At 38.0% G+C, this 16814-nt stretch overlaps 1 non-coding gene and 1 pseudogene across 1 annotated transcript; both read right to left on the reverse strand.

The window, feature by feature from the left end:
* Positions 1 to 10264: 10264 nt before the first annotated feature.
* Positions 10265 to 10335, reverse strand: TRNAG-GCC. Its single transcript has one exon. It is a non-coding gene; the product is annotated as a tRNA-Gly (tRNA).
* Positions 10336 to 10416: 81 nt separating this feature from the next.
* Positions 10417 to 10936, reverse strand: LOC103614152 (annotated as a pseudogene).
* Between the last annotated feature and the right edge of the window lie 5878 nt (positions 10937 to 16814).

The following is a 16814-nucleotide window of genomic DNA, read 5'->3' on the forward strand; positions in this document are numbered from 1 at the left end:
TTACCGGGAAATATTTAACAGCATTTAATAAATACCTCATTGTGTAGACCAGTGACTGTTCTACCATATTGGAGATGCATCAGTTTTTGAAAAGCCTAAATTTTTTTGCTTTTTTGTTTGTGATATCTGTAAACATAATTAATTACAGGTAGAAACACTGTGGCTTCAGTCTATGTTCTGGGAATACCTTCATGAGGGATTTTAACTGAATAATGCTACTGGTGCTTCCTAGGGCAAGACCAAACCAGAGGATCTTCTTTTCTAGTTGCTCCCCAGAAGGTATGCTGTGGATTCTCTGACTAACCCATGAAATCAAAGGACTGATTGCAAGCTCTATATTTAGCATTCTAAGCAGCAAGGTAGGCTTATTTAGACTACTGCCAGATTTATTGGTTTTTTGTTTCTATTAAAGAAAAAAAAGCTCTTGGAAAGGTTGTATTTAAACTTGCTGCTTTTTTTAGACTACTGGCTTTTGGAGTTTTTTTTTCCTTTGACTTGTGTAGCACTGTTGTGAGGATATACTATTATGTAAGCACATGCATTTCTTTAACATGTCAAACATATTTCCAGACAGACTTTGTGTACAAAAAAGGAAATGAGAAACTTCTTGCTGAATAGCCACAGTTGGTGTTCCTGATAGTGATAAATTCTTCATTTTGTTTGTCAAATGACTACACCCTACCAGCCATGAATTTTAAAACTGTTTATATAAAAACAAACAGATAGCATCTGATGATTGTTATGACTCATTTAAGGAAGTGATAAAACCCAAGAGTAGCAGAGATCCTTTCCTTTTTCAGCTTGGTTTTTTTTTATTAACTTTGCTGCATTTGCGTGCAATTGAGAGATATCGAAGAGGAAATTAATAAAGCAGATACACTTATAATTAATATTTGGTTGAATTGCAGATTGATAATGATTCAGCTTATAAATTAAGTTTACAAAACCGGCTTTAATTTTAGATTGCAAGTACAAGCAATTTGATTAAAGCTATTCTAACTGATTTTTGTGGAAATCCTTGAGTTTTTCAAACTGCTGATATATGTCAGTCAGGAAAGGAAGAACAACCTTTTCTTTTGCTTGTTGGCATCAGTGTTGCCATCCATTACCTGCCTTAACTGCTGTTGCTATATAAGATGCTTGCAGTTGCTTTATGTTTTTAGAAACATAACCAGAGGGCTTTTTTCAGCATAATTTGTAGTGTACTTTGCTAGATTGACTTTGACTGCTTTTACTGAAATATGTAAATGTACACGATTCTGTGTGTTGTAAGAATAAATATTCTTTGGCCTTGTTTTTATACACAGATGCTTTAGGTAGAGCTTCAACTGAAGATGATCAGTTTATTGAGAAGTTGAGAGTATTTTTCCTGAAAGTCAACAGAATAAACATTTATTTTTAAACTAAGTAAAATTATAGATTTGAGCCTTTAGAGCAGGGCACACAAAAAAAGGTTGAAAAAATCTGATCACCAAGAAAGAAAATATTAAGTAGGGGTAGGATGCTAACTTTTTTTTTTTTTAATGGAACAGCTGTCCACCAAATGATTTTGACATAGTAGGAAACCTTATTTGTCAAAGAACATTTTGTTTGATGTGATTAAATGTACTTAAGTTAGTCCATTTATAGACACAAATAAATTCGAATTCTTTATAATGTTTGCATAGTGCAGATGGACTTGGTAGGTAGCCTGTTGGCTCATAGCTTGGGAAGAAGATGGCCATATTCTGTTGAGTGAAGCCAAATAGCGTTAGTCTGAGACTTTGGTTCTTGAGCATGAGTAAATTGCCTTTGCTATGAAGGTATAAATAAAGGGCAAAATATAAATAGAGATCTGAGGAAATTTGATATGCTCAAGGTCAAAGAATATACCTACTACTTGTATTCTGTGCTTTGCATTGACAGAACATTTTGAAAAGCCAGGCAAACAAGAAAGTTCAGTGTGCTTTTCTCACTGGCAATGGGGCCAGCTTACTGTAAGTCATTTGGTATATGTGATTTTAGCTAGTCCTAATACAGAAATAACTTGAAATATGCTGCTTTGTTAAATAAGATAATGAATTTCTCTCTGTCGCATTCCGTGATTTGTTGTATGACCGGGTATTTACTGTATTTGCATTATGGTAGCCCAGGCTATGTGTCTGATGATTATAAACTCCTGGATCCTGGAGGCAATGTAAAGGTGAGTATTTGCATGTGAAAACAGTAGTCTTCAAACCAGGTCTACTTCCTAGTCCACGTATATCAACTCTATAGCTATGTTTCTTTGGGGGAGGGGTGGAAGAGTAGGTCTCACTTTGAAAACTGTGTTGGGGGTTGATGCATTAACAAATAATTAACTTCAGCTTCTTGAAAAAAGGCATATTTTGTCTTTGGCTGTTCTTGGAAGAAATGTGTAGTGCTTAATGACCATTGTTTAGATAATAACTTTTCAAACAGCTAAGGCTGTAGTCTTGTAGCTCTAAGAGATTGCTGCAGAATACTCTTGAGAGTTGAAATTGCCACTGGTGCATATTCTGAGTAAAGTCACAAGTGTCCACTTCCAGGTGCTCAGGGAGGATGTAGTGAGAAGACGAATTTGGTGGCAGTGAAAGCACCAGGGACCCAGGAAAATGTTTATCTGTTTTCAGAAATGGCTTCTAGAGAATGGTGGCAGTGTTTCCAAACAGAGGTTTAAATTTGCTTTAGAGGCTGCAGAGGTGGCAAGAGCTGGGGAGAGGCGTGGGCAGCGGCAGTAGAGGTGTCAGTTGCTATGGAAGCTGTTGAGAGCCCAAGGGGGCTGAGGCTGGGAAGCTGAGTACTTGTGGAAGTGATGGAAAGGGAATCTGTATTTGTATGCATGTTTGTTTCTGGAAATGAAATATAAGTGTACAACATGCTTGAATTTCTAGTGAAGAGTAAAAAAATACATACCCCCAAGATGGCATGTTTGCTTCTGTCTTTTGGCTTGCATTACTGCTATAGTCAAGCTCAGAGGATGAATTGTAAGTAAGACTGTAAATAGTTTTATGTATTATGGCCACTTTATGCTATGGAGGACCTGTTTCCTGGTTCAGTTGTCCTATGGTATAAAACAGGCTCTTGGGTGAAGATAGAAAAAAATTTCCTTCCTGTCTTGAGGGTTGCTAAAAAAAGATCCAAGTACCATGAATGTATACAATATGCTGTACAATTTAATGAAAGCTGAACAATGGCTCTTTAATAGTGAACAGATTGTTTGTGTGTGTGTTTATCTTTAAGGTGTACTGAATTTAAATGGAAGAAGTTATGTATTGTTAAAGAAAAGAATGGACATGACCTTAATACGGAGAACTTGTCTCCTGTAGAGCTCTGTATCAAAATACTTTTGTCTTGTACAAATCTAATATGTCACTAACAGATCCTTAATAAGCATTTTTAAGTCTAGTAGTATTCCTGAAGTATAAGATACAAAAGGGGAGAATAATCTGGGAACTGCTTTCAATGTCTTCTTGCTTACATAGGAATAATTAAGATAAGGTAATGGTCAAGAAACTGGCTTATTGTGAGAGGTGAAATGGGGCAAAGCAGAGCTTGGTGGTGTCCTTCTGTAGGTTCTGTGGTCAAGGTCATTCTTAAGAATTCCATGGAAAATTCATGTGTAGCAGCAAGCAAAAGAGACAAGTTTTAGGTGTCTTGATAAGGCTGTAGTTCTTCCTTTCCCCATTTATTGTGGTTTATTATTTGGTATCTGGTGCTTTTCATTGTTATAGTGGGGTTTGCCTGACTTCTATCCTTAACCTCATCTGTTTATGATTTGTCAGAGGTTGGTCTCTATAATCCTGGAGGCCTTTTCTAACTTAATTGATTCTATATTGACAGATGGCCTCAAAGGAACTGGATTGTCACTGAGTGCCCTGTTCTGTGTGAGCAGTGAGTCTGTATTCCTGTGATATTGAAGGATTCCCATAGGATATTTTCTATTAAAAAAAGTTGCTTTGTGACTGAAAAATTGATGTGCTTACTTCACATACCTGCGAGATTGACAGTGACTTATGCTGCAGCATGGAGAGTTTTCTTGGTGGCTGTAGACCAGTGCTTCTCAGTTAAAGTGAGAAAGGCGTTTGCAACTCAGCAGTATTTCTGTTTCATATACTGCTTCAGGTATAACTGAAAACTGAGTTCCTTTTAAGTAGTATAACATTGCCCTTCCTCATGTTACTGTGCTACTATCTCTCAACTTTGGCATGAGTTGCTAAGCTCCAAGCAAAGTGTGTTCTAGGCAGAGACCCACAGCAGCTTTCCAGTGTATTAATTCTAGGCAGACAGTAATAAAAGCTGAAATGTAAATGTGCCCTGGCTGTGACTGTATTCTTCTATTGGTTCTCTCTGCCATGTGCTATTCATATTACTGAAGAAAGTGCTTCTAAACCCCCTAGGCTCTGAGAAGGCAGCTTTGTTAGAAATACCAGAAATTGAAGAACCTATTAATATAATCCTGTTTTTCCTTTGATGTACATAGTGATCATGCTCTGAAGCAGTCAGGAGCAGTGATCTCCTAATTTGACACCACCAGAGGGGACAAAAAGTTTCAAAACAAGTTACATGATTTATGTTCTGTATAATAAGATCAATAGTCCTAAATCAATCCAAATCATAGAAAATCCAAACCTGAAAACTGTTGGTTACAAGTGAAGCAACAAGACTCTAAATGAGCCCATGTAAAAGAAGCAGAGCTTTTGGTGCAGTTGATCAATGGGACTCGTTGTAAATGAGGAAGCTGATCTTTAAGTGAAGTCTACTAATTATGTATGTTAATGTGTTGAACTTACTTGTAGCAGGTATTTTGACAGAAGTCTTATTAATGAGAACAATGGTTTATATCAAAGTTGTTCAGAGACTAGATGCAATGAAACAGCCAGAATTACTTGGTTTAAACTGGATAATTGGATGTGGTCCTGCCATGGTGTTCTAAAACCCCTCACCTGAGAGCAATCAAGTCTTCATCCTAGAAAGTGCTATAGCATATAGCTACAGCACAACAGAGGAGCTGAGGATTGAGCAATTTGTCTTCCTTGGCAGCTGAGGGCTAAGTGAGGTTTCTGGTTTTAAATACTTACTGGCGACTTCTGTTGTGTGTGTCTCTGGTGGTGTAATAGAGAGTGCCTGTAATTCAAGGCCTGCTCACGATGTGTTTGCAAAGAAGTGGTGCCTGATTGTCAAGAGAGTGTATGTTGGGTGAGTTATGTTCATGCCTTCTTAGATCATGTATTAGGAATATCCTGTTGTGAATGGCTCCTTCAGTGACTTCCTAAATTTACAATAGTTAGAATTTTCCTCTGTGGTTTCTTCAGTTTCCAATAAAAGCAACCTAAGCAGAGGGATTTTTTTTTTGTGTTGTGATTTTATTGGTATATGTTCATAAAATCTTGGTGAAGAGGTTAGCGTTGGAAAAATTGAATTTGAGTCGATGCTTCAGGATTAATACTAAATATTAAGGATGTTCCACTTCAGCAGTGTAAGCACTGATGTCTCTCCTTTAGAATCATAGACATCATAGACTCATTTAGGTTGGAAAACACCTTTGAGATCTTCGAATCCAACTGTAAATGTTTGTGCCTTTATTAACATGCATTGACAGTTCTGTTGGTAACATTAGTAAAAAACACTTCAGTCAAGTTAGTTTGCAACACCTGGAAAATACATGAATGCTTAGCTGAAAGAAGATGAGATTTTTTGGGAAAGCTTAGTTATGGAATGTAATACTACTTTAAAGTATCAGTAAGTACACAGAGGTAAGACAATTATTATTTAAATAAAAAGAAAATGGGGAATTTTAGGGACTATATCCTCCTTATAAATTGTTAGGCTGTGAATGTGGCTGATGACATGTCTCATCTCTCATCATCTCAAAACTGCATGCCTATTTTTGTCTCCTAATGCTTCTAAAAGGACTTTTAGAAATGTGGGGTTATCTTGCATATTCAAATTAATACCCAGAGTAGAAGTGAAGCCTGCTGACACAGTGGTTCCAAAAGTCTGAATTGTGTAGTTCTCTGTTGTGCAATGTGCCCCGGGGGGTGATACTGTTTAGGAGAGCAGGCATATTTATGAATGTGTGTAAGTTGCTAATAACATTATATCATGTGTTATCAAAAATCCAAAAGTTACATTATGGAATGAGTCAAAAGTAGAAACAAGTGTCAAATACTTAGAACAAACTTTTCTTCAGGCTGCTTTGTTTCATTTCCTAAACAGTAAGGGTAAATAAGCATTGCAGCCTTTTCAGCTCCTTTTTGTTTAACATACTTTTCTTGGTATTTGAGTATGCAGCTTCATAATTTTCTTCAATAAAAAAGGCTGGAAGAACTGCAAGAATGGAGAGAATGATGGATGTTCCCTGTACTGCTGTATAATAGCTTCCTGTCTGAGGCTCTCAGAATGCCATGATTTTTTCCCAATGTATGACTACATTTCAAATGTTTAAGCATTATGACCTTATTTGTCTGAAAAAGTCCTCTTCCTTGTATATCCAAATCACTTGTTCATGAATGAAAATTTAGAGTTAATGGCAGGATCAGAGTGTGCAAGAGATTTTTGAAGTGGACTGCTTTCAGGTTCCCTCTAGTGTCCTGGTATGGATGTTGTAATTCTAAAGTGAACTACAGTTTTCCTTTAATGGGAAAGCTTCCTTTTGGCACAGTTGTTCTGTCCCAGTGAGAAAAGGGCATTTTACCCTTTCTTTGAGTTCCTGACAATGTACAGGGACCTCAGACAGCATAAAAAGCTTTTAGTAGACATTTGGCCTGGTTACAAATATTTTAAAATAGCCATTTATTTGTCTCATTGTGCTTGAATGATTTTGTTTTATATGCTTTAAAAAAACCACCAAAACCCCACAAAACAATGCTTCTGCTAGTGTTGATTTTGATAATCTACAATGAAACTGTTTCAAGTTGAAAAAACTGGTCATTTTGGAAACTTCTGTTTTTAAGTCTGTAAAAAGTTGTTACAATCAGATATGAAATTATTGCTTCTATTTAAATGAATTACATCTCAGACAGAAGCTCTGAAATTGGTGTTAAGAGAACCAAGAGCTATGATGTTGTGCTGCCCCAAATATGAAAGTGTATTCAAATGTCAATAAAAAGGTACAATTTTCTGCCAAAGTTGAATGTTTTATTGTCATTTAGATACTCTCTCATTTAATTAAGGTTAGATTGCAGTGGAAGCCGGTTTGATTCTGTCTGTTTTGTACAGGGGAGATTTTTACAACATGCTGTTGGTGATACTTTTCCAATCTGGTTTGCAGAGAGTTGATCTTCTGTAGAGTCAGTCCTGTGAAGAAATGTGAGAATAAATCCAAATGCTTTGGTGGATAGGTTGATTTCTTTATGTGTGCCCAGACTTAGGTGAAGTAACACTGGAAAAAGAGATGGATATGCTTATAATATGCATATGATCTAGGCAAATGAAGAACTTTATCATTAGAAACATGGGCAGTTGCCTAGAGGACAAGTATGTTCAAATTTTTCCTATTTAAATATTTCTTTACATGTTACTTTTGGGAGTACGTGAGAAAGTTTCAATAAAGCTCCTCTTAACTGTTGTTTCTCATATATCTCATTTATTTTTTCAAATTCTCTTCTGTATCAGTTTGAGACAGAACAGTCTTTTGGAATTATGGAATGATGAAAGCTGTGTTTGATTGCCAAAAGCCATCATGTAAAGACGTTCTTCCCTCCCAGGAAAACCCAGTTGAGCATTTAAAATTGTATTAATGCATATGTAATTAGGATATCTGATTGCAGAAATTTATTTGATATCATAGCACATTCCCAGGGCTGTAAGCTGTGTTGTTCATATTTTTTTATATGCTACAGTAAAAGGAAGTATTGGATTCTGTGTAGATGCCGTCTCTACAAATTTTATATTATTGGAAAGAAATACTTATTCTGGAGACCTGGTTTCTAAATAATGAGAAACATGATGCAATTTTGTTTTTACTTTCTCTTTTTCTCCTTATCTGATATGTGTAGAAAATTCATTTTGTTACTGATACAGTTGACTAGAATAACTCTTGCATTTTCAGCATTTAAAAATTCCCTAGTAGCTGTGAAATCCTGAATTAAAAATGTTAAGATAAAGTTCTTATAGACACTGAGTGGAGCATATTTGATTCGTGTTTCTGGAAGGTCTTTGCTTAGATCTCCATATATCTAATAATATATCTGGATGATGTATTTTATGTATTTGTCTTAATGTTTGGTTTACTGTGCATTTGACTTGGTATTTTATTTTTTTTATCTGTTAATGGTATCAATTATGTTTGTAAGGACATCTTAAAGCTGTTTCAAGTTCAGGCAGAGAGTGCAGGAAGAGACTTTGTGTCCAGGGCAATGACTTTGATTTATTGATGACGTCTTTAGAGTTCCTAGGGCTGGTCAGAATTGCACCGCAAGGAGCATGGCTTGTGTAAGTTTACTCTGCATGTTCAAATTTGCCTTACAGGAAAACATGGCAGCAGAATTTTTATGGGTAGACTTTATGCAAGGCTAGATAATTGTCTGTCTTCCAGAAGTCAATGTGAAAGCCAAAAGCCTGTCTTAAGTTCTTTGCTGTATGTACTCCAGTTTCGCTTAAAATTATTATCTCAAATAAATTACCTTTCCTTGAACATGTATATGTGCTACTGGATGGGAGTGTACAGATAAAGGTACATGAAAATGTGGTCTATGGCTTTATTAGAAAGACGGGTAACTTCTGTTGTTCATTTCAAAATAAGGAAAAATGGCTTTTCAGGAGCAGCCATTTTAGTAGTTCTTGGCTGGTTAGAACTCCCATGCAAACCATGCTAATGCTGTCTGAAGTAGAGAATTCTAAGTGTTAAACGAATGAAGAGCATCTGATCTGCCTGCCATGTGTTAGATGCTGTCAGCTTTTCTTACTAAGTATTAGCCTCTCAAGTCATAAATTTACAATAGGAGTCCTACAGCATTATTTTTTTCTCTTTCCAAGAGAAATGTGTCTTTCTCAGAAGTACTATGTTGTAGATTGTCTTTTACATGGTTATCCACAAAAAAACCCCTAATAAAATACTAAAACCAGTATCAGTAGTTGTCCTTGAGACAAAGAATGAAGTGGCTACAAAAGAGGTAGGTAGGCTTTCTTTTTTTTGGCTAATTTTAGATCCATCTCGGTTTCCCTTTGCATTTAGTCAACTGAACTTTCCTGTAAAATAAGCACCATGTACAGTGGCATGCATGCATCAGTTGTGTCAGAATCAACACCTTACTTTTAAACTGACTTCTCCCAAAACCTGCTAGTCAGACATAGTGAAAGCAGTACCCTTAATACATCAGAAAATCAGCTACTTGCTTTTCTAAAACAAAAACTGAAGGAGCTTGTCTGTATAGCTTTACAAGATAGTAGGCAAGGCAAATAAGAAACAGAAGTGGATCCCCTTTTAAATGTCCCTTCAGTGGCCCTTCTGAAGGACCTTGGAATGACTTTTAGAAATTTCAAGTTCTGACAGTTTTTGTCTAGCGTGTCTTTATTTCAGGCTTTTCAGACTTTTAAGACTGTGTTGTGCTTTAGAACTGCAAGAGGAAAATGGAAGAAATTTTGGCAAGAAAGTATGTGTCTTAAGATATGGCTTCATGGTGAACTGGACAAACTAGTTCCTGATTTCTGAAAGGGAAAATGTCATTCCCACTACATCCTGTCTCCTTTCCCATAAGCCAATTCAACTTCTGAAGCTGTTGAAAAACCGCAACAAAACCTTAAAAACCACCCTACGAGCTGAAACAAGACTTGTCAGTTTTAGTTTTCTGAAATGAATATTAACTGAATTACATGTTTATTCTGCAATCGGAATCACTGAATGAAAAAATGGTCTGGGTTGGAAGGCACAGTCTCCTAGTTCCAGCACCCCTAGTGTGGAAAGGGACACCTTCCACTAGATCAGGTTGCTCAGAGCTCCATCCAACCTCGCCTTAAACACTTTCAGGGATGGGGCAGCCCCAGCTTCTCTGGGCAACCTGTTCCGGTGCCTCACCACCCTCACAGTAAAGAATTTCTTCCTGATATCTAATGTGAGCCTACTTCTCTTTCCATTTGAAGTGCAAGAGGCTTTCTCCCAGCCTTTCCTCCAGGGAAAGGTGCACCATCCCTCTGATTGTCTTGGTGGCTCTCCTCTGGACTCTATCCAGCAGGTCCATGCCCTTCTTGTGCTGGGAACTCCAGAGCTGGATGCAGCACTCTAGGTGGAGTGGAGTTGTGGAATCACCTCCCTAAAAGTACCAACTGCATTGGCCGGGAATCGAACCCGGTCCTCCCGCGTGGCAGGTGAGAATTCTACCACTGAACCACCAGTGCTGATGGTTATTTTATTATTTCTTTTTCCAGCTCATTTTACACATTGTCTTTATTAGAAAAAATTGAATAAAAAGAAAACTTCTAGTCCACGAACACACAGGCACCACCAACTTCTTTGATTTTTCCCCTCTACTCTTCTACTGAAGAACTTTGCTTTCACAATTGGGAGTTGCTTGGGCAGCTTCCCTTTGCCCAGCACTTTTTAGTAGCCTGAGTGCATAATATCAGTGACTGGGGCCAGTCCAGCCTCATTTTTCATGTAATTGAACTTTTTCTATTCACTTATAAGTGTCCACAGTTTCTAAATTGACAGTAGCACAGAATTTTTGGTTTCTTTTCAAGTGATAGCATGTCATGCCTACTTTTCTGAAGTAACCAGAGTGATACTTGTCAAAGTTCGTCCTGTGATGCTGCATACCACCAGCATGTCCTCTGGGATGTTTCCTGTGTGTGCCCATGTGGCCATGGCTAATGTGCCCCCTCAGCTTCTGGGTGTCCCTTATTCTAGAAGGCATGCATCAGTATGCGCCAGGGCAAGGAAAGAGCTTGGTGCTTGTGAGAGTGAGGAAAGCAAAGGGGGTGGAAGTGGGAAAGCGTCAGATCTAATGTAAGGCAAGCATTTTTCATTGTCAAAATATTATGAGAAGAATGGAAGGTGATGTGACTGGTACCTCACCATTTCTCCAAGCTGAGATGTGAAGCTACAGCAGTGGAAGTGTGGCTCCACTGCAGTCCAAGTTGGACTTCGCTAGAGTTGCCCCTTGGTCCTGCTCTACCTCCTGTGGGCTCAGCAGTCTCTCCTGCCTGCACCTCACTGGTACCGACTGGCATCCGAATTGAAGTGGCAAAAGACCGTCAGTGCAGTTTTATTGCTGGATCAGTTCCCTGATCTGGTATGTTGCTGGTTCACATTATGGCCAGCACTAGCACAAAACAGGAATTGCAGCTTTCTGGTACTGTCTGCCTTATTAATAAAATACATGTGGATTGCTAATACTTATTTATTTTTGGTAGCTGTGAATTTGTTGTGGTAGAGGCTTGCTAGTACACTAGGGGCTGGTTGACAATCAGCATGTGTAACAGTGCTAATAATCTGACTGGCATTCATGATACAAGGATTTCAAATCCCTTGAAGTTCCTCAGCATAACTTTGGAGATATGACTTGTGGACTTTTTATTTTGTTGGTTTTTGTTTTGTGTTGTTTGGGGTTTTTTGTTTGTTTTTGTCTGTTTTTTTTAAAATTGTTTTATTAAAATAATCTGCAGATGACAGTACCTGTATTCTGTATGTTACATCACTTATACAGCTAAGAATGTATGATGAAATGCTGCCATAGTTCAGATTGCATGAGCAGATCATAAGCAGACTGTACTCCCATTCTGCCTGCCTTCTTATTAAAAAGAAATGTTGTAGGCCAGCAGAGTGCTGATTCTTCCTTCTGTATCAGTTGCCTGCTACTGATATTGGAAACATTGCCTTACCCTCCTACTACAACTTACTGAGTTTTGATTTGTAGGTAGTAGTTTTTGTTCACTGTAAGAGTAAAGGTGTGTTGTCGGTAAGTTATTATACAGATACTTGATTTGACTGGGATGTAGCTATATGAATAGAGAATTTGAGACAAAGGGAAAGCTGAAGGTGAAGAATTAAGCCTTGAATTCATGTGAATTGGTGAGATTCAGAGTCTTTCACTTTTCTGGGGAATGACATCTAGGTGAATAATCATTCAAAAATTGCACCATTCATGGAAATAATTCTTTTATTTATTAGTTGCTGGTGGTTGGTGGTCTTGTCAAGGAGCTTCTGTTTGGGTGTAGTTTGATTTGGTTGTATTTGAGCAATTTGTCCTAACTCAATAATTGGATAGTTTGACTTCTTTAAATTTCTTTTTTCTTTTGCTATTTACCTCCTGAGGATCTGCTGTCAGGGAAAGGCAAACACTTTAAATAATGTCAATAAAAACAAGATAAAATTATCTGTCTCTTATTATGCTTCTTCATATCTGGACTCATCAGCTGTTCACAACAGTGCCATCTATTCTAGGAGATTAATCCAGAGGATAAGTGTTTAATATTTGGACATTGACCTGTTGGAGTGAGTCCAGAGGAGGGCTACAAAGTTGGTCAGAGGGGTGGAGCACATAATCTATGAGGAAAGGCTGATAGATTTTGGATTGTTCAGCCTGGAAAGAAGGCGACTTTGGAGTGGCCTAATTGTGGCCTTCCAGTACCTGAAAGGAGCTTGCAGGAAAGATGGGACAAGACTGCTTATGAGAGGATATAGTGACAGTACAAGGGGCAATAGGTTCAACTGGAGAGAGGGTAGCTTTAAATTAGATGTTAGGTAAAACTCTACTGTAAGAGTGGTGAAGCACCAGAACAGGGTGCCCAGAGAAGCTGTGGATACCCCATCCCTGGAAGTGTTCAAGGCCAGGTTGGAGCTCTGAGCAACCTGGTCTAGTGAAAGCTGTTCCTGCCCATGGCAGGGAGGTTGGAACTTGATGATCTTCAAGGTCCCCTTCAGCCCAAACCATTCAATAATTCAGAATATTTCTACAAGTGGCTGTAGAGCAGTTAAACATAGGCCTTGGTTAGGTAGCTTTAATAGTGTTGAAACAGCTCTGGTTTATAGTTCTTTTGAACTTGCACAGTGATCTAAGACTATTTTAGGATAAAGAAAAATTAGAATATCTCTCAAAAATGTTGCCAAAATGCTTGGAGATGAGTTTAGCTAAAGGCAGTATGTTGCAGTTATAAAGTGAGCAGCTTTGAATTCCTCTGTGTCGCCCTACCACCCCCCCTCCCCCTCCAAAAAAAGAAACCTCATGTTTATAAACCCAACCTCCTGAAAACCTCAACAAATCAAATCACCCAACCCTCCCTAGCCTAGCTCAGTGACAGTTGCATGCTGACCACATGCTCATACATGTTGCTGTAAAATCTTGGTGGGGTTCTGTTGGAACATGGTGAATTTCATCTGTCTATACTGAGGGACGGTTTTGATTCCAGGAACAAGTCCTGGAAAACTTCACACACATCTTTTGTTTTTCTACTTCATCAGTATATTCAGATCAGGATGTGGGGTGATTAATGCAGTAGTACATAGTACAGTAGAGAACGTAGTAATCTTTCTGTTAATGAGGGTTCAGGTTGTAAATTTCAGTAGTATCTCTACAGAATAAGTACTCAGCTGTCCAAATGATGTGCAATTGTGTAATGTCAGGAGGGCTTAAACTAGTAATCTGCCTCATGTTTGCTCTCAGCATCCTGGTGGCTTCTGACAGCTGTCCCACAATGTGCTGAGAAACCCAGGAGTCCACTACTGGGGCAGTACACCAGAGAATATCTATCCAGAACACATCTATCTTTTTTCTTCCTTTCTTTTTTTGGAAACACCCAGTTCCGTGTGTACGTGCCGATGCAAACTGAGGCAAGCTGAAGCGTGCTGTGCAGATGTATGTCTTGGGAACTAGCTGTTATATAGAAATTGTATTCTGAAAAATACTTGTAGGCAGTAAGACTTTTGAGTTTTATGGATAATTTTAATTTGTTAAATGATGAGCCATTGCCTGCAAAGGTTTCTGTGTTCCCTTGCTAAAGCAGTAATGTTTCTTTAGAGGAATACCCTATATTTAATTTCTTTGTAATAAGAAACTCCTAGGAAGCTGTTCTTAATATGATTTAGTAGATTCTGATTTGATGAGAAGCTGAAGAAAACCATCTGCAGAGGTATTTGACGTATGAACTTTAGACTGTGTCGCACAATTTGCCCCCTGCATCATCTTAATCCCCTAGCACCTTGCCTTCTTCCTGACTGCCCCATGGCCTGGGCAACCCTCGCCCCCTCCAAAATAAAGCCTCATTTAGAAGTATTGTCATCCTGTCTCATAATTCTTTTTTTTTTTTTTTTTTTTTTTAATTCTTTCCTAAAAAGAGATGCTTTAAGCTTGTTAAATGGTGTCCTTTCAGCTGCATGAAGAAGGGTGGCAGTGGACTGGGTTGGTTTTTTGGGGCTGCAATGTTAAAAAAGTCGTACAATCATAGACTAATTTGAGTTGGAAGGGACACATAGGGATCATCAGCTCCAACTCCCTGATCTAATTTGCTCATGTAAGGAAGGGTTGATTCTGGACTATGGATGCAACTCTTAACACCCCACCTCCCTACCCCCAAACCAGGATTTTAAAGTATCAATAGAAACCTCATACTAGATGTATGAGTTTACAGGGCTGCATGTGTGGGTATGTCAGTATGGTCTCTGCAAGCAAACAAGCACTCAGTTTCCCTGTGCTCATATCTGGCTCTGTCTGATAGCAGCTGGGCTGGAGCTCATGTGGTAAATCCTGCTGAGAGCTCAGTCCTGCTTACTGCAGCTACTTTAAATGTCCTGCCATTTCGGAATGGCAGATTAAGCACAGCTCTGCCTGCTAGACACTCTGCAGACCCTGCAGTAAGGCAGTTCACTGCCACTTCATGATGGGTTGGGATCAGAATTGCACATCACTTGGGAAAAGATGAAAAGTTTTTCAAAGGCATAAGAGCTCAGATGAAATTTTTTTTTTTTTGCCTGGATAAGAGGTACACCCTCTTTTGGACCCATCTTTCAAAAATATGCTGTTATAGACTGAGATAAGGTTAAATAAGTAGAACTTGAAGGGGTATAAAAGTGAAAATAAAGGAAAGATTGCAGGGAAAAGTGTATGTTTCATGATAGGTTCTTATGTTTCTTTTATTTACAAAAAAAAGCTCTCATACACTTCATAGAGATTTTTTTGCAGTATTAGACATATGGTTAAAATATTGCTCCAGCACAAATAGTTCTGCTCAGAGTTCTCAGTGTTGTCACTGAACATGTTCAAGGATGTGATAATTTTGAATGTATTTGCCTACAGTTTGTTTTAGAATACTTCTGTAGTTAAACATGTTGAGACAGTTGCAGTTTGAAGTTGCTGTGCTGTTCTCCATTTGATGGGAAGCTTTTTCCTGGTATTTACTCTAAGGGAAGAACAGACGTTTATCCATGAAGTGTTTTGGTATGGAACTTAAAAGACAAAAACTTCCATGTGCTTGGAAAAAATGTGCTGGTATTGCTTCTGAGTGGTTTTTTTGTTTGTTTTGTTCTAAGAGTGACTGTTAACAAGGAGTTGGTTGACTACAGACTATAAAGAAATTGCAATAAGCTGCTTCAGAGAGGTGGGGTTTTTTTTCTTTAAGTATTCAAACCAAGCATGCATTTTTTTCCCAAACTTATAAAAATTTAAGAAAAAAAAATAAATTAAAAAAAAAAAAATCAAAAAATCAAATGTGTGATTCCCACCCCTCTTATTCTATCCCTAAGGAATAGACAGTCTCTTTTCCCTGAACACACCCACTCCCAACCTAAACAAACATAATTTTTACTTGTAGCAATTGAATTACTTCTAGTGTGGATTTATCCCAAGTAACAGTTCATTGAAGTATGGGAGAGGCATCAGGACACAGTTCAGCATAGCTGTTTCAGTATTCATCTGAGCAGCTGAAGAAGAACTACATGAATTTGTGCTCTGCGTTAGAGAAAGAATAGGTGTGATTGAGGATGCACGGTTGAGAAGAGATCACTAAGAGTTAGGGTATCTGATATTTTTGTTAAACTTTGTGCTTGCTATATGAATCAGTTTATAGCCATTTATGTATGGTAGCAGAGAGGCCTTCAATAGCTTGGAAGTGAAAAGATGCATACGTGTGTTAGAGTGAACTTCTATTTACAGAGTGGAAACAAACTACTTTTAAACTCTCTTGTCAGCACTATCTGAGAATACTTTTTTTAGCCTATGGTTACAGAATTTTCTGGACTGAGGCAATGAGAGGAACTGAATGTGGCCTTCTGATTTCTCTACAGCTAGGTGATAAATACCATCTTCACAGTTGCACAATGTATTTACACCAAGTTCGTGGAAGTATGTTACTTGTTTTATTTTGGCCAAGTTGTTGGTTGAGGTGGCACCACTCCAGCTTCATTGGTAGAATTCTCATCAAACAAGACATAGGAATAGAAGAATAAAGACCAAGGAAGGCAGTGGCATGTCTTGAAGGTTAAGTTATAGATAACTCCTCAAAGAGCCAGTTTTCCCATGCATTACATGATGGGACAAGGAGATTAGGGTGTGTCAGTGAAGAGGAAAAAAAAGAGCAAAATGAAGCTCTGAATTTGATCTGCTGGAGCAGAAGTTGCATTTTTAAGGTTGGCTTAAGGAAGGAAAAAGTACAGCTATTCATGTAATGCCTGAAACAGACGTCTTACTCTGGGAGGACACATGAAATTAATTGCAGCTAACATCAGTGCTTTTTTACTTTTTCAACAGGAGCGGGAAAAAAAAGGATTTTTCTTTTTAGGAAACCTTGGTTTATTTTTTTGAACAAGAATATATAGCTTATGTAAAAAAAAAAAAAACAAAACAAAACAACAAACCACCTGCTTTAGAATGAGTACTCAGTGAAAG

This window comes from Corvus brachyrhynchos, unplaced genomic scaffold, assembly GCF_000691975.1.
Source record: "Corvus brachyrhynchos isolate BGI_N302 unplaced genomic scaffold, ASM69197v1 scaffold53, whole genome shotgun sequence".
Lineage (NCBI taxonomy): Eukaryota > Metazoa > Chordata > Aves > Passeriformes > Corvidae > Corvus > Corvus brachyrhynchos.